At 45.9% G+C, this 23846-nt stretch overlaps 1 protein-coding gene across 3 annotated transcripts in view; it reads left to right on the top strand.

Annotated features, from left to right (window-relative positions):
- Positions 1 to 23846, top strand: part of MYO10 (myosin X) — a 191205-nt gene that overhangs the window by 53634 nt on the left and 113725 nt on the right. The gene's annotated exons all lie outside the window — the stretch shown is intronic.

The following is a 23846-nucleotide window of genomic DNA, read 5'->3' on the forward strand; positions in this document are numbered from 1 at the left end:
CTCTCCAAGGTCAAGGAACTGTTCAGCATTTTGTTTCTGTATGGCTCATCAAGCTGTATATTTTGCCGTGTGCAAATTAAATCTCGTTGTTTTCTTAAAAGTAACATCCAGCTATTTTGAAGGCAGCTGCTTGCATCAAGGTACATGTATCAGGAGCACAGTGTTCCTGAACTCAAGCAAGTGCCTGTAATGACGCCAGTGTTTAACTCAGTGGCGGCCCTGGCTCGAGCCTGCTGCCTGTGTTTATCCTGACTGGGACCTCAGAACGGTTTTACATTTTTAAATGTTTGGAGAAAATGGAAAGCATAATATTTCAGGACACACGAAAATGATAAGAAATCCAGGTTTAATGAAGTTGTGTTGGCACGCAGCCATGCCCCCTTGTCTAAGACTGCACTCCAGCTCCGTGGCACCGAGTCGAGCAGCCTGGAGGGTTTGCCGTCTGGCCCTCGGCAGAAAAAGTCTGCCGACCCTGGTCTACAGGCTCATTTCCCCAGTTACTTCTGACACATGGTTTGGGGCTGCGGGGACCTTTAGTGGTAGTGGTTCCCAGTGCTGGCCACACACTGGGGTCACCTGAAGAGTTGCTGCTTGAGAATCCTGGGCCTCTGCCTCATGTCCGGTGGTACAGCCTCTCTGGAGGTGCACTCAGGTACCTGTATTTGTGACCAGCCTGCAGGACTCTGTGCTGTGACCCCACTCCCCCAACACACACACGATCGGTTAGTGAGGCCCCATTGTGGAGTTTTCCTTGTGAGGGCAAGGGACTCGCCGAGGCCCAGGGTGACTATGAATGTGACCCAGCACACAATCACAAATTGACTTAAAACCTTTTTTTTTTTGCTCATCAGTTTTCGTTAGTGTTTGTACATTTAATGTGTGGCCCAAGACAACTCCTCTTCTTCCAGTGTGGCCCAGAGACGCCGAAAGATTGGACACCCCTCCTAGAGGATAAAGCTCGTCAGTGGCAAAACCAGTGCTTCCTGCTTCTGGTCGGGCAGCGGCTCCCGGCCTGGAACGGGCACCATCACCCCCCGGAGGCCTCGCCCCAGCGTGTTTGCTTCAGCAAATCTCAGCTGGGGCCTGATAACGTGCATTTCTGCCCCCGAATGCTGCTGACGCTGCTGATCTAGAAGCCACACTTTGAGGACCAGTTTATGGGGTGGGGTAGGCTGTGTGTGCATGTTTACAATAAAAGTCCGTGTTCTAAAATAAATAAGTGCATCTGATACACAGTGTTCTCCTAAAGCATATTCTTTGGATACACAGATGGCCACTCACACAGTCCAAGAAGCGTTTGACCGCTACAGCTGTAGGCACATCATTCGTGAACAGTGTCCTGTCAGAAACAGGACATAGTCTAGCGATTCAAGTTCTAAACACTAACACCTGCCGCTGGTTTGGTCTGGAACCCAGTCTTTTTTGGGGGGTTAATGGAGAGTCCCAGGCACAGCAAAAATGAGATTAGCCTGTGGGTTCTGTGTTTGTTACGTCTTGACGCATCTCCAGGGAAGGATTTCAACAAGTGACCTGGTTGTGCTGTGCACTTTCAGAAGTTGCCGTTGAATGTTGACATCTCGTGTTTATGTTTAGTATTGAAGAGCAGTTAAATTGCGAACCCACTGTGTGCCGCACCATTTTCTAATGAGGTGCCAAACCTAGAGAAGGAAGGAGAGGTTCTGTATGTTCAGAAGCTGCTTTTAGGATTCCCAAGCTTTTGATAGTTACCCTGAGGTTAATGTGCTCTTTTATGCGATTGTCCGTGTCACCCTGCCATAGAGAACATTGTGATGATGACTGGAGAGGGGGCCAGGACTCCAGTTAGCAAGGGGGATGCATAGGATGCAGGAATGGAAAGAGGCGTCAGGGTCCTGCTGGCACAGACGCTGTGGTTACACGGCCTGCATCCAGAATTGGCTTCTCCTTACAGTGTGCACCTGGGCACCTGCCTCACCCTGGTCCTGGTCAGAACCTGGGAGTTTGAGCAAGACTCCCTAGGACGAGAGACCCGTCTGTCTATTCAGACATCCGTCTTCCCTTCTCTTTGCTTGAATAACATATGGTACCTTAAAAATACTCTGAGAAAGGACTCATTTTGAACAGTCTTTTCTTTGGTATTCGTGTTCAAGCGTGTGTGTCAATACATTTCAGTGACTTATTTAAGCTTAAATTATTGCAGCATGCAGTGCAGTGTATAATATGATGGTATTGATTATTCACATGAATTTTTGAGGGAAAAATTGTCCCCAAAGGGCTTCCTTGATGAAGGCTTTCTAGCAGGCTTGTGCAATCTCCTCTAACACTGTAACATCACATTTGTAAGTTCAGCACATGGACCGTATTAGAAGTTCGAAAGCTGGCAGTGGCTTCATTTCAGAGGTTCAAGTCGGTCTTCAGCTGCTGTTTGGTGTGTTCCAACTGGTTCTTGTATTGATTTTGAATTAATTACCAGTACTTCTAAGTCTTTCAGTGAGCATAACCAAGTAGCTAACAACCCTTGAGAATTCAGCGAGTATTTTTGTCTTCTGGAATGATCTTCTGTTCTGAAATGTATCCGTCTTCCTGCCGTGTCGGAGTTCACAGTGGCTTGCTCCGAGCATCTGCTCTCGCTCCCGGAGCCAGTGACAGATGTTCACTGGGTGATGTGGAGACCTGCTCGCTCCCGTGACAATGCGCTGGAGCATATGCTGTCCCCGCTTTCAGGAAGCTTGTATAACAAAGGCCTCAAAAGAGACCAGGCTACCGGGGAAAGTTGCCAGCAGGCCTTCGTACGGGGGCAGATCCTGTCCCACTGACCCGATTTCCTTCCCGGAGGGGTGATAAAGGTTTCAACAGCATTTTTCCCCTGATTAAAAAAAAAGTTCAGTATTACAATTTAAACATCTTTTTCATTTAACAAATGTATTCTGCTTCATCCCCCTGCCCCTTCAGCAACGGACTTAACTTGCCATAGAAGATAGTAATACATGGGCCTCAGGAACTTGCACCAGAGGCGTCACTATTGACAGGAGAAGTCAAACATCCAACCCCCTACTCGTATTTTGCAGATTCCCTGTTTGCAACAGTCTCTGCACTAGTGTAATGGGGAAAATGTCACGGAGAAAAGAATTCCTGCTTTTTGAGTTAGGCTGAGAAGTATGCATTGTTGGCTCATTATTATCTTTGATGAAGATTTTAAAATAGTCTGCAGGTGTTACTTTTAGCTAAAAGAGCTGAAGAGGTTGTAGCCATGTTTTAGCATATAGGACATGATTAGTCAGTTTTCATAAGTTTGGGCTTTGGTCTGAAATGAAAGGGAATGTTTTCTCTTTTAATTTAACAACTGTATTGTGATATAATTCACACCCCATACTATTTACTCATTTTAAGTATACAACTCAGTGGCTTTTATTATATTCAGAGTTTTGTAACCATCAGCACAATTAATTTTGGAACATTTTCATTACCCCCCAAAAGAAACCTTGTGCCCCTTAGCCATTTGACCACACCTCACCACCCACCACCCACCCCCAGCCCTAAGCAACTACTTTCTGTCATTATAGATCAGCTTGTTCTAGACATTTCATATAAATGAAATCAAATACTGTGTAATCTTGTGTGACTGGCTTCTTGCACTTAGCAATGTCTTTAAAGTTCATCCACGTTTTAGTATGTATTAGTACGTCATTCCTCTTTGTTGCCAAATAATATTCCATAGTATAGCTATGCCACATTTTATTTAACAGGATTGACCTTTTAAAGCTAACTAGAAGAGAAAAATGCAAAAGAAGGCCATTTTCATAATGTTTTTAATGGGTCACATACTTAATATTTCCAAAAGTGAGGGTGATAGTTTGATGTGTAGGCAGGCAATCAGGATAGTTAAGAGGAGATAGTTAAATTCTTATCTGCATTTAAGCAGCTTAGACTTTCTCTCAGGCAGTACTTATGGCCTCACATCTGAAAATGAGCTGGGGGGGGGGTTTGGTTGTTTTTTCTTTGGGTTTTTTTTTTTAATAGTTCTGGGAAGATTGAGAGATCAAAGGTTAGAGACTGGGTTCCCCAGAAGCAGGCCTGGAAGTGGGTTGTTTAGCCAGCGGAGGTTGGGAAGGGAGTTTAAGCAGATGGGACTCTTACCTAGTGCAGACCAGCTACTCTTTCCCGCTTAGAAAAGTGGACATCAGCCTGGACGGGATGCCCCGCCCTGTGCTCCCCTCGGTCCTGACGCTGAGGTCCACCAGGACAGGTCGGAGAACAGCAGAGAGGCTGCTTTACTCAGCTGTTGAAAATGAATAGTTGGCCTCTGTTCTGTTTGAAAGAATGGCAGTGCCGTAGGTTTTAGACCTGAGGATTGTGAGGGGTCATTTTCTTCCTGCCTCTTACGTACAGGCAGGTGAGAAAGCGTCATAAATGTGTCCTTGTACAGGTGAGACTGTGTGTTATCATCCTGACTCAGAGGGACAGATGATATTCCCTGCAGGTGGCCTGGACATTGGACAACACTGCAGAAGTGGAGCAGTTTTTAGAGAAGGTGTAGCTTTAAGAAATGAGGTAGAATGACGAAGTTTATCATATATTTTTGAGACTTTCTAAGTGCTATCTTGAACCATCACCATTTCATTTCCACTTCTGCCCTCACTGGTCCCCACAGATCCCCAGGGGTACAGCTTCCCGTTGTCATTCCTCAGCAGCTCCGCGGTTCCCTGGCAAGGGCTGTTAAGGAATTCCTGGAAGAAATTCCCAGGAGTTTTACACGGGTATTTTAGTTCTGGCTTTTTTTTTTTTAAGTATCTGCTAAACAGGGAACTTGGGGAGGGAAGGACGTAGGGGGATCACGTAGGTTTGTTGAGTTATTTTGCATGCGTGTGGACTGGGCGCGGATCTCTGGTTAAGGTCGCCTGAGAGGGAAAACAAGCCTTGGGAGCAAAGGGCATTTCTCAGGGTGGACTGGGCCTTGCTGGGCTCTGCTGGCCATCTCCTGCCGGAGGGTCAGGAGGGTCGGCCAGGCCAGGCCGGGAGAGTAACCACACACAAACTGAAAGGCGTGCTGCTGGTGAGGGAATCACAAGAAATCACAAAACTGCTAACAAAATTCAAATCATGTCTGAGAAAACCAGAGGCAAAAGAGTGAGTTAATTTTTTGGTACCTGCTATCGAATAAACCCTTGGGAATGAATACATTCAGCATAACTCTGAAAATAAGACCCTAAGTGATGGATGAGTTAATTTACATATGCATGAAGAGGAGGGCTGTTTGTGTGCACACCCATAATTAAGCCATTGTACAAAGTCATTCATGGATAGTAATAAACAAATGTGTTCTCTAACTCAGAGTCTGTACTTTTTATTACTTTGTGTCCTTTTTTAACCTATCCCCTTCACTGTGGTGCCCTCTTTTTTTTTTCTTTAAGGTTTTATGTATTTATTTTTAGGGGGGAAGGGAGGGAGAAGAGAGAAACATCAATGTGTGGTTGCCTCTTGTGTGCCCCCTACCAGGGAGCTGGCCCGCACTTGGGCCTGTGCCCTGAGAACTGAACCTGGCGACCTTTTATGGTGGGGTGACGTTCAGCCAACTGAGCCACAACAGTTAGGGCTCTTGTCTATATTTCTATTCCAATCCATCCTAAGCAATGGTTAGGAAATTGATTCCGACTTCTGCAACTAAATGATTCAGGAATATCATGTTCGTGTATTAACTGATACTTGTCGTTTTTTCTAAGTGTGTGTTATTTGGTTTGATCTTCCCAGAGGACCCAATTTGGCAAACACAAGCCATTGCGATCACCATTGTGCAATCTTCATCTCAGAAGGTCGCTACCCCCCACTGTCCCCCGAGCGGTGTGTGAAGTGTGTCACAGAAACCTGGTGTGTGTGCAGTCCTTCACTGCTCACAAGGTCCTTGCATTGGGTGGGTCTCACTTTCATCCTCATAACAACCATGTGGCCCAAATGGCCAATTTTTAAATGTCATTGATAAAGATCTCTTTATTACCACTCCCGATCCATTGGACCGTCAGTGCCATGGCCTGATTTTGCTACGTGTAAAACAAAGCCAGAAGCTGGGGAGAGGCCTAAGGCCACCTTACTAGGGAGGAGGAAAAAAAAAAACCCAACCAAAAACCAAATACCTGGACATAATGGCCCCTTTTTCATTCACTCCCTGAAAGACTTCAGCTTCAGAAATGTGCACTGGACCTCAGGGTAGAGATGCAGTCTCGATCTCTGTCTACCTTGTAGTTAAAGGCCATTGTACATGCAGGAAACCCCCAGGGTGAATTATTTTCTCCCGCCCCATCTCCTGCCAGCTTTTTAGGGAGCGGTCACCCTCAGGTGTGAGAGAGAGTTGCCTTAGCTCTCACTACCTACCCGTGGCCTCACCCTCCTCTCTCTCTCCCTGTGGTTGTCCATTCCGCTCACTAACAGCACTTAGGCTCTTTAAGTGAGAATTTTTTTATTGTGCTTTCCAAAAGTTCTTTAAAAAAAATCCACACGCAGTGTTTTGGACCGGAGTTGGACTGTCAGATTTAGTATGTGAAGCCAGTATAAACAAAACAGCATGGAATGAATTGATGGCGTTTTTTGATAAAAACATCATTCCTATGAGAGTACTGGGCTGGGCCGAATGACTAATACACTGAGGGATATCAGCGAAGACCAAATTAATTTTTTTACTCACCTAAAAGCATTCCTTTTTGTCTTATAGAAACACGGGCTTTAGAGCTTTTAGAAGTGCCATTAGGACCAGACTTGCTGGATAAACGGTTCAGGTGTCAGTCTGCTCAGTGACTCTGTGTTGAGAATGTCTAAGCCATCTGGGTCTTACGTGCTTTTTGTTACGCTAGCTCGAAAGACAGAGCACAGCGCTTTTTGATTTTAGGTTGAAGCCGATGTGTGCAGCCTGCCATCTTTATTTCTTCTGAGAGGGTTGCTATGTGTTTTAGCTACTTTGAAACGTTGGAAAGATTTCAAACCAAGTTAGGGAAGAGCATAATAAATAAGTGGATTTTTTTTTTCATGACCAAGTTTACTAGTTCAAATATTTTGTGAACAAGTGTTCTCTGGAATCAGTACATGTATTTTTAATACCCTTGAATGCTTCTCTGAATTTGTTGTTAGTGTTTTTTGTTTTTTAGGGGTTTTTTTGGTCCAGACGTTTTCACTTCTGTCTGAATTATGCAGCTATGATTTGGTTTAAGTGCACAGGGGATGAATGTCACATCCTGAAATGTTATGGTGTTGTGTTACAATGTCTTGGGTGATAATACTTTCCCCTCCCAGCCTCAAACTGCAAAAATCCCGAAATTTATCCTCCTGATTCAACTTTACTTTTTATCTTTGCTAATTTGTGCTTTTACAGGTGTGTACTTTATTTGAGTTGGCATAGATAGACTGTCATTAATAAAATTTTAGCCATAACTGGCTTTTAGGTTGATCAGTTTCTCTTAAGATTATGCCTAGAAGCCATGTTTTGGATTTATTTTTAGTTACCAGTGGAAAAGCCATTATGTTCCTTTAAGAGGGGGAGGGGATTAAATCCCCACTGCTGCAGATTAGGAAGGTGCAATCAGTAAATGCACGTAATATGCAGATTATGGACTGAAGGTATTTTTTGATCAGCAAAATGGAAGGAGAAAAATGCTTTAAAAAGAATTCATTTGAATAAAGAATTTAAGAGCTCCTTTTCTAGTTGTTATTATTTAACCTCCCTGAATAATATTCCTATTTCCAAACGGTAGAAAAAACTTCCATGCCCACAAGGTAAGCTGATGCCCAGGGCAGAATTGAAGAGCAAGCCATGGTCTCTTCCTTCTTGAAGTTTTTCCTAAGCAGCATTATCAGTTATGTCAACCAGAAGCAGTCACGTGGGTGACGATGCTGATGTAGACTCTGGGCGCTTGAGTCTGGTGGATAGACTGGTCCTTCTGTCTGTGGCTGATAGGTGTCAACTCCAGGTGTTTCACGAGTGGCCACATTACCTACTAATGTTTCCCGCCGACTTCACCAGGGCACAGCAGCCCTGACTGATGTTGGAGGAGCAGGTGGTTGGTGAGTTAAATCCAGTGTGGGAAAGCCTACATTATTTTTCAGGAGTTACGAGCATGTATGTGATCTTAATTTCTACACGTAAAGAAATGTGTTTCATGCTTTGCTTAAAATGCTTCTCAAACTGCAAGAGAAGCTGTTCATAAAATTAGTGCTCACCAACTGACACACATTCGCTTGGGGAAGTGCTGAGCCAGACACCACGTCCTTTGTTGTGGTTGCTCTTTTCACTCGGGCTCTCAGTGTCCCTGTTACTCAGCTCCTACCAACACTGTCTTCTCTAGGATGTGAGTCCCGTTTGGATGTTTTACTATTTTTAAGTAACATTTAGAAAATGTGTGTGCTTGTGCGTGTCTCCCTTTCTGGCCTCTGTGCTCCACGAGGGTGGACACCGCGTGTGTCTTGTCCCCCTGCATGGCCCCAGCACCTCCCAGAATATTGCCACATAGCAGATGTTCGATGAAACTGAATGGATGCAGGAACGGAGATGAACTTTTTGTCCTCAACTTAGTGACAGCTGTGTTGAGGGCACTGGAAACGATTATCTTAAATGGCCTGAAGAGGTGCCACCTAGAGATTGGATATGACTTTAGTGACAGAACAGAGTCCCAACTGTGACTCTGCCACTCACTGAATAATTTCGGACAATTACATAACATTAGCCCTTTGTTTTCTCATCTGTGATGATAACACTTTCTGAGTTGGCTTGAGGAAAAGGGCGGGGAGGCGCGAGGGCGCCGAGGGATGTGCCCACATCGTATGTACCTAGTGCCTGCCACATATTGAGAAGAGTCCTCCCAAAGGCAGGCTCTGCACGACGATGGTCTTCCCCACCGTGTAATACCAGCTGGCTAATTAGGAACCTGTTCGTCACCGTCCCGCCTCTCTTTATCCTCTCTCTGCTACAGGCCTACCTGTATTGCAGGTTCAGTTCTAGACCTCTGTAATAAACCGAGTATTGCAGTAAAGATTTTTACTGGTAGAGGGTCTTGCCTTCAGTTTGTGGAAAAAAATGCAACATCTGTGAAGTGCAGTAAAAATGAGGCATACCTGTACTTTTGACAGCAAAGAACCCAGATATTAAAGGCGTTGGAAAATGACCAGTGAAATCTGTGCTTTCAAGATGAGCAGAATCTAAGAGAATTTCTTTCTTTGCGAAGAGACTCTCTGGAGCCTTTGTGCTTGGGTGTGGGCAGGAAGGGAGACAAGGGGGTTGGCAGGTCCGTCCATTCTGGAAGAGTTTGTCTCACACCCAGAACTGGCCGTCACCCTTCCGTGACTTCAGGGTGGCTTTCAGTGTTGCGAAAAGCTTGCAATGAAGGAAACTTCATCTGAATCCTGGTTAGTCTTAGACACTTAAAGGTAGTAATGTTCTGATTGGCCCTTCAATAGCTTGTCTTTCTGCTTGGGCTCATTTTACTTTGAAAACAAAACTCAATAATACTCCCCAGGAAGATAGTTTGCCATGGTCAGTCTGCATTTGATGTTTCTCGGTGCCTGGGTGTGGAACTCATTGGTTCCCAGGTCTTGGCACTTCTCTCCAGAAATTCCCGGAGACCAGCAGAGGATTAGTTTATCCATCTTTTACATTGTCAGGTAAGGACACTCAATAACTCCTGGGCCATCGTGTTAATTTTAAAGACGATTTAACACACTGAAAGTGGGAAGGACATAGCTGCAACATAAAGGACAACCTTTTAAATGAAAGAAGTAAAAGCTTTAGGAAAAAATTTATTTCATTGTTGTTTGTTGATAATTAGTGACCCCACTTAAGTGTTTGGAAGTCTCTGCTCTAATTAATTCAACATTGGGGATCTTTTACTTAAGAGCAGAAAATGCACTTCCGACCCCACGCTTATAATTCCTGGGCCGTCTTTCAGTAAGTTTAGGTCTGTAGCAGGAGCTTGAAATTACTCTCTCTCTTTCTTTTTTTTTTTTGGGGGGGGGGGGGGGGGGGGTTTAAAGAAGGTTTTTGATTGTTTTTATGCAGCTAGTTATGGCTTAAGTTATAGGTTCTGGTAAGATAATTAAAAGTTATTCAAAAAAGGAAATGTATACTGGAGTTATTTTTATCAATAAATAAAATGTTAGTGGCGCGCTGACGGATTTTACAGACGATAAGGAGGGATGGACAAAGACACCCCCCTCGTTTCTTAGTTGTTTTCTGAGACCCTGGGAGCGCTGCAGAGCCCGATCTCAGCACCACTAACCCGGGATGGTCTGGTCAGTACGTGCTCTTAGTGCTGCTGTACGTCTCGCCTGGCTTCAGATTGGGGTGGACATACTTTTAAGGGAAAATCGGTACTCCAGTTGAAAGTTGGAACTAGCAGTTGAGTGTTGATCTGGTTCTGGAATTCCATTCATGCCAGTCTTGGGTTCCATATGCTGCAAGACCATTCATTCTTCATCTTCTGCTTTTCAGAAAGTAGCTAGACTTTCGGTTCGGGTAGATTAACTAGCAAAGAGTTAAACTGAGTATTGTTTCTTGCTTCATTTGTTCACATTCCTCTTTTTTTTTTTTTTAACCATAATTACTTTCACCACTACACATGTGCCCTTTTTGATTGTAACTATAAAAAAAGAGAGATACCAATAAGGCAGATTGTTGGAGAAAGTGTAGTGGATAAATCGTGGAGTCATCGGATATGATCGTTATTTTCAGGAATTACTGTTCTCTGCTCCACTTAACCTCACTGCTGTGCTCCTACAATGACAAGACTGTGAAAATCAAGGTCTTTGTTAATATGGTGTGGGCCCGGTGGCAGGGACATGTACTTTCTTCTGTGATGTCTGTAAAATACTCAGAGCCCAAATGGTCAATCCTAAATTGGGTAAGGAATTAAATTATTCAAAGGAAAAAAAGTGAATAAAATTGTTTGGAAGAAAATTTCTTTTCTAGTATTATGATTTGAAAGAATGATTGTAGGGACACACCAGGACGACTGGATAGAAACACGGAGCAGAGTTCTTTGGGTTGATTGAGGGGAGGAGAGAATGGGGGGAAGTGAGTCGATTGTGCTTTGCAGCGAGTCCGGTGGCTGACTCCCTGAGTGACTCAGGACAACCCACTTTTCCCTCTCGTGGCTCCGTCTTTTTGTCAGGCTCTTTGTTGGGAGAAATTATAATGAGTAATATGGGTTAAGTATGTACAGTTCTTATGTAACCATGTAATTATTATTTATTGGTGTCCTCTCTTAACCCTTCTAGCCTAACTTGTACAAACTAGTTTTGATGCTATTAGTGAAGCTCAGAAGGCTGAGAAGTTTGTTAGTTGTTAGCATCCCATATCCTGTGGCCGTTTTACTCTTTTAAAGAGAGGAAATCTGTAACTTTACTCATCACTATACACTTGATGTGCTCTGCTAATAGTCTAAGTGCTTAACATAGATACAGTTTTAAAATATTATTCTATTTTCTCCTGATTTTTAACAGTGCACAGGCAAGAGTGACCATTTTAATACTATTTAGAAAATTAGATATGATGGTTTTGGACCTTGTGGAAACAAATGAAACGATGTTTCAAAACAGGAACATACGGCACCCTCAGGCCTGAACTTCCAGCCCTGTCCTGGAACACGCTGGTGAGGTGGATGTTGGGCTCCCAGCCCTGCTGACCTTGGGCAGGTTATTTAAGCTGGCTGGGCCTCAGTTTTCTCATTTATTAAATTGAGGTTCGAACAGCACCTTTCCAGAGGGCTGGTGGTCAGAGAGAATATCGGTATTTGCTAGGTTATGCAGATAAGAATTACCATCATTATAACAGGGAAAGTCCAACCATTGTCAATATTTAAAAAATGGCTTGTGGGACTTGATGTGACCTGGCAGCTAGGGAGAGAGGACTGGACTGCACGTATATGAACAAGGACAGCTTCACTGCACTGGTCAGTGGGGGCAGTAGACTACCTTGAGGGAGCATGTGGACTGTGTGGCTGTCACACTCAAAATGACTGAGTGAGTAGAGCAGTGAGTCTGCGTCAGATTTTGTGTTAAGTTGAACATTCCTCCGTGGAAACTATTCGGGTCACTCAGAAGGACGCAGCTATGGGAAGCTGGTGATTGGGAACTTCATCAGGACAACGCGCCTGCCTGCTCAGGCATCACATCTTGTGCAGAGTTTCTTTGTGAAACATCAGATCACCCAGGTGACTCAGCCCCCCTCCATCCCAGATTTGGTGCCCTGTGACTTCTGGTTTTTCCCAAAACTAAAATCTCCTTTGAAAGGGAGGGGATTTCAGACCGTTGATGAGATTCAGGAAAATATGATGGGGTAGCTGATGGCAACTGGAAGAACTATGTGAGGGTCCAAGGTGCCTGCCTTGAAGGGGACCAAGGTGTCATTGTCCTGTGTACAGTGTTTTTGTATCTTGTATCTTCTTCAATAAATGCCTCTATTTTTCATAGTATGTGGCTGGATACTTCCTGGACAGACCGGTACATATGTCTGTATATACTTACATGTACTTAGGAATATACGTGTGTGTACAGAGGCACACACACATGATTTACAAAACTACTTGGAAGTAGGTCATTGCCGTAGACATCTGAGAGGTAAGGGTGGAGTGGGGACCTGATTTAAGCTGGAACATGTGGAAGCCCTGGTGGTGCTTGGGGCCCAGTGCTGAACTGGTCCAGCTGGGGGTGATTTCGGCCGACTGCCAGGAAGGCAGGAATTGGCTTTGTGAATGTGAGGCCATGGGCTCAGAGCACAAGAGGAGGGAGATAAAACGGGGCGAATGGAACCCAAATCTGTAACAGGATTTCCAGGAGAACAGGCCTTCGACCGTTTGACAACTGAGCCGGGAGCCCACTGCCAAGTGGTGGCAGGCATTTTATCTGGGTACCCGCGATGCCCATGCTTCCAGGTGCCTTACACCTGTGCGCTGTAACTACCTGTCTGATGTTCACAACAGCCTGCTGGCTGGGGCGGGAGGTATTTTTCCACCTTTGGACAGAACAGGAAGGTTTCGAGAAGGGGACTGACTCTTGTCAGGTCACCTCACTGAAGGTGACGGAACTGCTGTGAGGAGCTGGTTTTCCTGGCAGAGATGATCTCCCTCTGTGCGGAGCCCCTGCGCCTTCGTTACAGCACCTTTTAAGGTACTTTCAAGATCACTTTTCTCCTTGGCCCCTTCCCTTGACTGGCTCTCAGCACCCTTTCTCATCTGTCTTTATTTCCCCGGCTCCTTGAACAGTGCCAGGTACAGAGTCAGTACATTTTGAACAAAAGAGCGTTTGGCAAAGGGCAGGTGAGCAGACTTAAACCCCCGTCTCCTTCAACACACGCATCAGAAATTACACTTATTTAAACTTCGACAGGTGTGGGCCACATTTTCTAAAGTGCACAGAGGGTTTTCTCCAAGGCGCTATTTTCTAAGGGCCTGCTTCATACTTTGAAACCAAGGATCTCCTTGCCACCTGATTTTCTGTTATTGTGTAATACTATGCCCACTCTTCACAATCCCCCCCAGAAGATTAGTCTCATGGCTTCATTGATTCAATCCTCTTAGTCTAGGTATCAGATTTGTGCTAATCGCAGCAGGAAACAGGGCTGTGCCCGAGTGTGGGCTAATACGTGCCCAACCAGTTAAAAACCCTCCAGGCCCCCCGAGCTTGCCCGGGTCTGGAATAATGAGGCCAGGACAAAGAGATCGTGGGCTTTATTATTAGACACACTTACAAGAAAGCTTATTAATGAAAAGCAGTTTGCAAGACGAGCTGGCATAGAAGGCAGCTGCCATTGTTAGGAGTTCAAATAGAACTTGGCTTTGGTGAAGGGGAGCCTGAATTAGTTCTTAGTGTCTAAGGCCACAAGGCAGCTCCGTTTTGATGGGACTCAGGAAACATGAGCGTCCTGTCTGTCTTAAGAGAAATATGCAAGGTTAAAAACTTCAAATGAAAATTAATCAAGCTCTTCGTGTTTCATGCTCGTGCATAATTTAAAGGGGTGTTAAATTTGCAGAGGCAAATTTTGGCGTCAGTTCAAAGTAAAGACATTTTAAGCCATTTTCTAAAATCTGAAAAATCCACCGACTGTTGGGTGTTAGCCTGCTTAACAGAATTGTTCATGTTGTTAATAATTTGTTCTGACCTTTGGTGCAGAAATGTTGTCTCTATTTTTTAATAGGTTTAGCTCAATCCACAAAGTATTACCCATAATATCTCAATTCTTCTGATACGCAGTGAAAAGACCTTTAGAACGAATTCATTTGAAAGCATGCTTTGTTTCTGAATAATACTTTGCCTGGGTCTGTCTCTAGGGTTATGTAAGCAGCTTCTAAACATTTTAAATCGCCTCTTTTTTATTTTTTAAACAAAATTCTTCATTTGTTGAATTTTCTCCTCCCCCATATGTATTGCCTTTAACTTTCTTGGTAGCAGCCAGCCATTGGAAGTAAGGGCTTCAAGCCCGTTTTTTGCTGTGCCGTGTGGGCAATTATAACGCCTCCTCTGAAGACGTGTAGACACTTTGTGGGTTTCATTTGGTTGACAGTGTGGGAGGAGTTGCTCTCCTCCGGTAGTGGTGAGCCCTAGACCTGGTAAGCCCTAGACGTAGTCATTTTCAACAAGGGCTTCTAAGAGCAGAAAAAATCAAATGTTGCTAGTAAGATGTAAAGCAGAGAGTCTCTCAGGGCAGGTATGCTTAAGATCCTCTGCATTACTTATTTTTTTAATTACTATGTTACAGCCTGTTAGCGGGAAATCTGACTGGGGATCACCAGGGCCTACTGGATCCTGTTGGCCCTCAGCTCCTCATCCACAGTTCCACCCATCTTTCTCCGGGCTGCCCAGACTCCTGGTTTCTTCCTAGGCTTGGAATTAAAGCACACATGTTATAACTGCTAAGAAAGTGGTTCACCAAAGTGCAGGGCACAGGGGAACTGAGACTTGAATCCTAGACATAGAGGTCATGTTGAATGTGGTTTTTCTTTTTTAACCATATAGGCACTGAATTGCCACTGAAATCTCCGAAATCTTCCTCCCCTAGCTTTAGTTTCCTGAAATGACTGTGAAGTCATCCAATCACATAAATCCCGCCCCTTCTGCCTTGCTATTTAGTTGTTCAGTGTCCTGTGGATTCTGTCTTCAGGTGCTGACAGCTCCCTGAGTTCGGATCGGCATCGGTTTGTGCTGACTGTTCAAGGGCCCCTTTTCTGGATTCTCTTTCCCCACCTAGTCCCACCGGGATACATAGGAACACCACCAGTAGTAATGATGACAGACCACGGTCTCTGATGCTGCTCAGCAGTTCCCAGTTGTCACCTGCTTCATTGCCTTCATAGCTGATTCCAAAAACCTGGTTTATAGCTCCCCTCCAGACCGCTACCCAGTCACACCCCCGGAGGGGGACGGGGGTGGTAGCCCTGTCCGACAATTCTGCTGGCAATGCTCAGGTGCACAAAAGCCAGAGGGTGGCTCTCACCACCTCCAGCTTCAGCCTGGCCGGTGTTCTGGGTCTCCTACTGTAACCCAGGTCCCGTCCTCTGAGACTGCACACTGCTCCTGATTTACCGCATTGTTTGGACTACAAGACACCCCAGACCATAAGACCCACCTAGGTTTTAGAGGAGGAAAATAGGGGAAAAAATTTTGAAGCAAAACATGTGGTAAAATATTTAATAACCTGTGACCCTGCTCCACCGCTGCCCGCACGCCCCTTTCCTCTCAAATTTTGGGGGTGTGTCTTATAGTCCAAAAAATGCAGTAAGTGGGTATTCAGTGAAACTTCAGAAATGAACTCAAACAGCAAGGTACCAGTGTGGATTCTGGTTGCAAGTCCTGGTGGTGACCATGCTGCCAGGCACTGTGGAGTGTCTCCTGCTCAGACACAGGGAGACAGTGAAGCCCCCTGCCGCTTCTCCGAGTTTTCCTGGGACACGCTGCCCCCCACCCAGGCACTCACAGGGCCTGTGGCGGAAAGCCCCCGTGACGTTCCGTTTAGTGTGCTTGCCGGCGTTTGTCTCCACCTTTTGAAGGAGGGCATTTTTTGTAAAAACCCATTCAGCAAATCGTGGGTGCTTCCCGTTGCTCTCACAATTAATCATTTGGAGTGGCATGTCCCCCTAGGGAGGTTCGAGTCCCGAGCAGGATTCTTATCCTGGGAATTAGTTCAGCATTCTGTAATCCTCTGCAGAGTTAGCAGAAACAGCATGAAAGTTTCTAGGAGTTCTGGTTTTACCTCATTTCTGCTTGAATAAATACTGTCCTTGAGAGATTAGTTCAGTTGGGAAAAAACACTCTATGCTGTTTTTTTTCATGTAACATCTTACAGCCGTTGGAGAGAGAGAATGTCTAGCAGTAGAAGGTTGTGAGGAAAGGCTTATTGGCGTGTGTTTCAGAAACAAAATTCTCATTCAGCTCCATTTAACCATTTTCGAGGGCTTATCCATTAAGTATCTATTAGTTGTGTCTCTACTGGATTCAAGGAAGGTCTTCTTGCATCTGAAAGAAAACATTTTGCACTGCTGGCTGGATTCCTTTGCACAGTGCCTTTTTGCCTATCTTCACACGGTGGTCACGTGGAAAGTAAGAGTCCACGCTGCTGGGGGCATTTGAACGGAGGCCTTAGCAGCGGACACTCACTTTGCATTATGAATACACACCACCCTGTGCCACCTGTCACTTGATGTCAGGGGACCTTGCGCTGCACTTAGAGTGGAAAGTGGTAGACAGTTGCTGTAGCCTTGTGCCTGGGCATCAACAAGACAGCAGTAACCTGTGCTAATTTGCACTCATATGAAATGCCGGCCTGAATTATTATGAAGCTGAGGTGCATAACAGTTTTGTTTTGCTAAGATGATTATTATTTTATTTGATTCTTGTTAATGAAATGTGTTGTTTTGGAATATTCCAGTCACCTGAAATACAAGGGTTAATAAAGTGTGATTTTGAGCAGAGGCCTCCTGTGTCAGCTTTTTAAGGTATAACAAGCTCTCCTGGACGGAGGTCGTGCAGACCGCTTTTGCATAGGCCGAGGACCTTGGCGGCAGGGATAGTGGGTGTCTTGAGCATTTACCTGAGGGTTTGGCCCACCTAGGGTACTGTACATGTACAGCACCGCACAGTAGAGTACATGACTCGGCTCACAGCAGCCATGTGAGGGGGGTCCTCTTATTTTCCATGGTTTCCACTTAGGAAAGCGAGGCGCACAGTGGTGGGGCGTTATTCCTGAGGCCACACAGCCCTGGTGGTCCATGGCAGGGATGTGAGCCTGGGTTTGAACTGCAGTCAGTGAGAGCCAGAAACTATAACGACTCGTCACAGTTGCTGTACATACTGTGGCTGAAGCAAGTGATTGCTGGAGACTTCAGATTTTAAGCGTTCCACTTCACCCCCAGTGGAGCTCTGTGATTCCGAGGTGGCCACACCGGAGACGCCTTCCTCTGTGCAGCCTGGTGCTTTCCTGCCAGGGCCATCATGGCCTTTGCAAGTGTGTGGGTTTCAGTCCTGTTGTCACTGAAACTGAGGCCAGAGGCATTTAGGGGCTGGGGTCTGGGTGCCAAATGCCTGCTGGGGAAGGGTGAAGCGGTCTCCTGTCCGAATGTTGGAAATGCACTTCACCTTGGATGGGGCAGCTGTGCTGATGCCCCGTGTTAGTGTTGCAGTGCTTTAGCCAATGGATGTGAACCAGAAAGGGTGGGGTTGAGGCCAGGATGGTGGACATATTCGTGGAGAAGAGCAGGGGGAACCAGGGGGCAGAGCTGGGGTACACCCCAAATAAAGGGGCCCAGGGACAGTGACAGGCTGCTCCTGTTTGAGGGGTGCTTGGGCTCCTAAACCTGTGCCTTCTGAACTGCATGTGTTCCATCTCCCCTCTTCCTGGCCTTGTCCTCCCTGTATTGCCTTGGGGTCAGCTTTGCTTCTCTGTGGTCAGCCCTGGCCTTCTGATCTTTACCAGACGGGTCCACCTGTCATGCCAAGGCCGACCTTCCTCCTTCTGCCAGTGCTGGATTTTCCTGATTTCTGCCCTTGGTTTCCTCATGCCCCTTGGGCACCCGACTTTTAGTCAGCAGGTGGTGGTCAGCATGACGTCTCTGTGGGGCTCCCGGTGGTGAGCGGCAGTATCGGCGGCAGGCTTGGCGTGCCAGCGAGGGAGGGACACCCGAGGATGTCGGTATCTGCATGTGCCACCTTCCGGGCCAAGTGCCTGACTCGGCTATGTTTTAAAAACACAACAGCTTTATTGAGATATAATTCATACCCCGTAGAATTCCCTCATTGGAAATGTACAGTGCTATGGTTTTTAGTACATTCGTGCAGTTGTGCAGTCCTTACCACATCGATTTGAGAGCGTTTTTATCACCTCAGAAGGAAACCTTAGGCCATTAGCAGACACTCTTCCTCTCCCATCCCCACCCCCTAGTTCCTGGCAACCACTAATCTTCAGGGGTTTACCTACTTCGGACATTCAATATAAATGGAATCACACAATGTGTAGCCTTTTGTGTGTCACCTTTTTCATTTGGCATAATGCTCCCAAGGTTCACCCATGTCTCAGTACTTCATTCCTTTTCGTTGCTGAATAGTATTCCACTGTATGGGTATACCACATGATGTTTATCCATTCATCTGTTGATGGACACTTGGGTTATTTCCACTTCTGGCCTGCTGGGAATAATTCTAACACCACTCAGGTATAACTCTCTGCATGGAGGCATGTCTTCATTTCCCTGAGGGATGTACCTGGGCATGGAATTGGTGGGACATTTGGTAACTTTATGCTCCCCCTTTGGGGGACCTGCCTATCTTCCAAAGGAGCTGCACCACGTTATGTTCCCTCCAGGAGTGTATCAACTCACAGACTTTTAACAGGAGCATATGTAGCTATTAAGGGATTAAGAGAGCAGAGAATTTAAAAAATTATATAGTGATTTAAAACAATGTGGATCTATTCATCCATTTCTAATGCAAATCTGTGGGAACTGGCTGCTGTGAGTCCGCCACAACTTTTCTCAGTTGTCTGATGTCCACGAGATGGGAGGCGGTTGCTTGGCCCATTTTCCTCCTCGCGATCTCGGTCAGTTTCCATCCGCCTGTCTCCTGCGTGTGTGGGCCACCGAGTTTCTGCTTTCGGGTTTCTCCGTTGTGTCTGCCCCTGGAAAGCAGCGGAAGGAGGAGTGGCCTGGGTGGCTGATACCGAGAGCCAGGTAGGCGTGGGGACAGTGGAAGGAGGAGTGTGGATTCGCGCCCGCAGCATCAGGGTCTGCACCCCGGAGGAGGGGCTGCTTGACCGTTGGGTGCTGAGTGAGCGCGTGCCGGCTCCCTTTGTCTTTACGCCATGTTTTGATTCTGTAACATTCTGAAATGGAAATCTGAAGAGACCCCAGCTTATTAAGGATATTACCAGAAAGGAAGGATCTCCAGGCACCATTTTGGGGAAGCTCAGTGGTGGATGTGAGGAGTGATAGTGACAAAACCGTGGTCGTGTTTACCGCCCATAACCTTTGCCAAGACTAAGATTTCAACCAGATTTCCATCAGTTTCTCTAAACCTCAGCTACTCTGACTTTTAGATACTTGGACCAGATTTCTTACCGCCGGTGTGCAAAGCTTTTGTATCCTTTGCATTCACAGGGAAATTAAATTACATTTACAGGGAAACTGTAATTCCTGTTGACATTTTTCAGGGAGAAATAAACAAGCAATATGTTGCTTATGGTCCATACACTAGGAAAAGTATCCAGTGTATAGTATTAATTTTTCTTATTAAATATATTTTTTAAATAAAAATCCTTGTCATGACTTAGTGGCCCATGTTTTTTCACTCTTCTATCTTTCCCGCCTTTTGCCTCTTCTTAGTCCTTTCAGTAATTCAGGTAGTGCTTTCCTGACATTTCCTTGGCAGTGGGGGGCTGGGCTCGCACACAGGGAAAGTGTGCGAACTAACCATCGCAGGTTCCAAACCCTGGGCTTGCTTTACCGCCTTTCCTATTCTCTTCCGGGCAACTTGTTTCTCCTGCTGCTCGGACCATAGGTTTGTGCCATCCTGACCTCTTGTGCCTGCCCCCTGAATATTTTGCCAAACTAATAGTGAAAAAAGACTTTTGGTGTCAGTCTGGAATCTGGACTCATTCTGATTCTATTATTGTTCACTGGGTTACTAAACACCTTGTGTGGTGTCTCTTAGCTCTTCCTTGATACTTGGAAATAAGCAGCATGCAAAACACGTTTTACTTCAAGCTAGGATTCAGAAAATTGATTGTGACTTTGTTTTAAAACTCCAAGATAAGTGTACATTTGGTTCAAGGATGCCTTTTTCATTTCACTTAAGAGCAGCCAAGGAATCACCGTCATATTATTCAATTTCAGGCAGTTTCAAGACAGCTAGTAAATAAAGTGTTGATTGACAAGTCAGCTTTCGGTGCTAGGTGTTATGTGACAAATGCAAGGTGCTCATTATGTGCCCTCAGCACCACAAAAGGACAGCTCGTGCTCATCCTTCAGACAGTAAGCCACTGGTGCCAGACACGTGACTAAGGGTTGAGGACACAGCGGTCTTCACAGGACGCCATCTAGACCCTCCCACCTGGGTCCAGTTCAAGGACGGCAGCATGGCCCTGGCTGTTGCAGACATCACTGTACGGTCTTGCCCCCCTCCCCACTGCCCCTCTGGAGCCCCAGAGCTCTTCACGCCGCTCCAGGAAATCAGCCCTTCCCAGCAGGAGCCTGGAGCTCTGCCACCCCTGGTTCCTAGGAAGCTCTAAGGAAGAGATCGTGTATAGCTGTCGGCCATGTGTATGTCTTCTCGAGAGCAGTGTCTGTTCAGGTCCTCTCCCTGATTTTTAACTGGATTGTTTATCTTCTTTAAGTCGTATGAGTTCTTTATGTATTTTGGACATTAACCCTTTACACTTGAAACCAATATAATTTTATTAACCAGCATCATCCCGGTAAAGGTAATGACATTTTTAGAAAGAGATGACAGGAGAATGTGGTGACAGGAGAGGTTCTGTCGAAGGTGTCGTGGGAGAGAAGGGCACCCTGCTCAGGTGGGTGTGGTGGCAGGGGCTGGGAGGAGGGGAGACAGGGAGGAACAAAGGGCGGGCCCCAGGGGACTTGACCACAGTGTGGAATGCAGGACTGGTAGGAGAGGGGGCGAGAGACAGGGCTGGAGTCAGCTTGCCGGGGGAAGCAGCAGGGGCCCTGAGGAAAGCGTTGCAGGGAACCGCGTGGAGGGGATTATTCTTCACGCTGGGAGTGACTGGGAACAACCAGGGAGAGAATTTCCGTGAGGGCAAGGCCAGATTCACCCCGATCATTGTGACAGGGCTAGCAGCACAAATATTTGAGTTGCCTACTCTGCTTCAAGAACTATCTTATCTGTTCTCCCGACCACTCCAGGAGGCATCGGTGTTCTTATCATCCTTTTCTTGCAGATGAGAAAGTGGAAGGTTCCAGGACGAGTGAGTGGAGCAAGTTAAGATGGCTCGGCCCATAGGGAGCAGCGTGGGGTTCAGGCTTATCAAAGATCCCGCTGCTCAGACACGAGCTGTGTCCCCTGAAGGATCCTGGTCAGTTCCTGTTTGGGAAACGCCAGCCAAAGGAACCAGAGTTACATCTCTGAGAAAGTTTTTCAGTGCTAAGTTATCAATGCCATGCAAAAGTTGTCATTAAAACGAGTAAAACCAAACCAAACCTTTTTTAATCATTAAAACTCCAAATTAAATGTTTCTTGGACTCCAACTTGAGGAGTGTGGCTCCATCCTTCTCTGGGGCCCTGGAGGCAGAGAAACCAGTCAGGAAGCTGCTGTAAAGGGTCTGGACGAAAAGCGTGAAGAGCGAGCTGTGGCCGAGGCAGCACAGGGGACCGTGGATTCCAGGCCGTGCTGATCATCCGATCACCAGGACGTGGAACTCGGGTGCGGTGGCCAGCACAGTGGGCGGGTTTCAGGTCGATGCTGGTTTCTGACTTGGGAGCTGGTGCTGAAGGCGCAGTTCCTTGAGGAAGGGACACAGAAGTGGGCGTGGGGAGGAGGGATGTCGCGATCTGGGTTGGGTTTTTTTGAGGTGCTTGTGGAACATCAATGTGGTTCAGAGCTGTAGGGATGGAGGTTCAAGTTCATGTGGCTCAGAATGAAGGGCTCAGAAAGGAAGCATTAAAATTAGGAAGAAGACCAGGATGTTAAGAGAGGAACAAAGGGACCTCAGAAAGGAGAGCTTGTCAACCACTTGTCAATGATCTTTGGGCCAAGAATTGGGGTTCCTGGGCTTTTACCCCATTTCTGCTTCTTCTTAGAGTTTCTCTGGGCTGAAACTTACTATGCTTAAGACAAGTGGATTAGAAGGGTAGGCATTTTTCCTTCCCATAGTTTGTTATCCGTAGTGGAGGTTTATCACTTCATTTTGTTCTGTTTTTGTTGCTTTTTAAAAATTTTTTTAATTAATTGAATCCATTATATGTATCCATATGTGTTCATAGATAGTGGTATTAATTGGACTGATTTGTCTTTGTAAGTCTAGAAATGTTGAAAATTTTTAGAAAAGTCATAGAAAAGTATACAAAAATTAAAAACACCTATAAACTTGCAAACCAGGGCTGGAGTCCTGATATATTTTTCCAGTCTTTTCATCTGTATTTGTAAGCTCCATTGGTTTTGGGATCGTTGTGGACCTGGACGCACATGTGAGCAATAAGATGGACAGATCCCATGGACCCTTTCACCAGGTGCCCTCAGTGACCCCTCACAACCTCACAGCCAGGGTGTGGACACTGATACAGTCACGAGTCAGCAGCTGTCCCTCGGCACGAGGGTCCCACACGCTGCCCTTTTCTTTAAAGTCGTGACTTTCTAAGGTCTCATTCTGATGTGCATGCTTTTCCATGATCCCAAGGAAGTCGGTGCTAGCGGTGCTGGGTGGTGTCGGGCAGGTTTCCTAACTTTTCTGATCTTTCGTGAATTCATCCTTTGACAAATGAGCGCCATTACTTCCTTCCCTGCCGAGGATCAAGTGAGGGAGCAGAATCCACATACGGTTTCCTCTGCCCAGCCTGCTTCCCTGTTTTGGTTCTGTGCCCAAGTGCCGTGGGTGGTGCTACACTGGGCAGAGAAAACCTGGTGACAGTTTAAGTGACTTAATCTCACAGACAAGCTTGCGTCTTTGGAAAAGAAGATGCCAACCTTTGCTTTATCTGTATTTAGTAGTCAGTTATCTGACAAACTCACCCAAGGGAGGTCAGAGTAACAGATACCATATTCATTTGCATAAATGAATTTTAACCCCCGTGCCATGGTTATTAGGATGCCAAGTCTCTGAGAAGTTTGAGCTGAAAGCACCATGTTTACTTGCATTAGACGTGTACAATGTTGCGTTTCCTTAGGTTGTGGTGGAACTTTCTGGTGGACTCACATTTTCCTGCCCCACATCCGTCCGTCCTCTTCTCCTGAGGCAGCAGCCAAACAAGAGGCCGGGCAGATTTTCAGTTACGCGCATGGCTTCTTTCTCAGACTCGTCTGAAGCGCATAGCTGGAGCCAGTGAAGCTTAACATGAGGAAGCTCATTTTTAAAAATTTACGTGATTGCTCCTTTTAGCCACATGTGGGGAGATAAACATCTTAACCTTTGTCCCCGATCATACTTTAACTTCTGCGTGGATGAGCCAGTAAATGAATGAAAGGAGGAAAATGAATTGAGAGGCATCCCAGGGACAATGTAGAATTCCAGGGAAAATTGAAACAAGGCCACCCAGATTTGTGCAGAGTGATTAAAAATAGAAGAAGAAAGTGTTATGTCAAATAGTTGATCGTCAGCGGCCAAGTCAGGGGATTGTGATAAAATATGAAGAACTAAATGCGCGCCCCTCCCTCTTGCTCAGTCCCTCCCCGCACC

Source organism: Artibeus jamaicensis, unplaced genomic scaffold (assembly GCF_021234435.1).
Source record: "Artibeus jamaicensis isolate MK-2021 breed Jamaican fruit bat unplaced genomic scaffold, CSHL_Jam_final scaffold_369, whole genome shotgun sequence".
Lineage (NCBI taxonomy): Eukaryota > Metazoa > Chordata > Mammalia > Chiroptera > Phyllostomidae > Artibeus > Artibeus jamaicensis.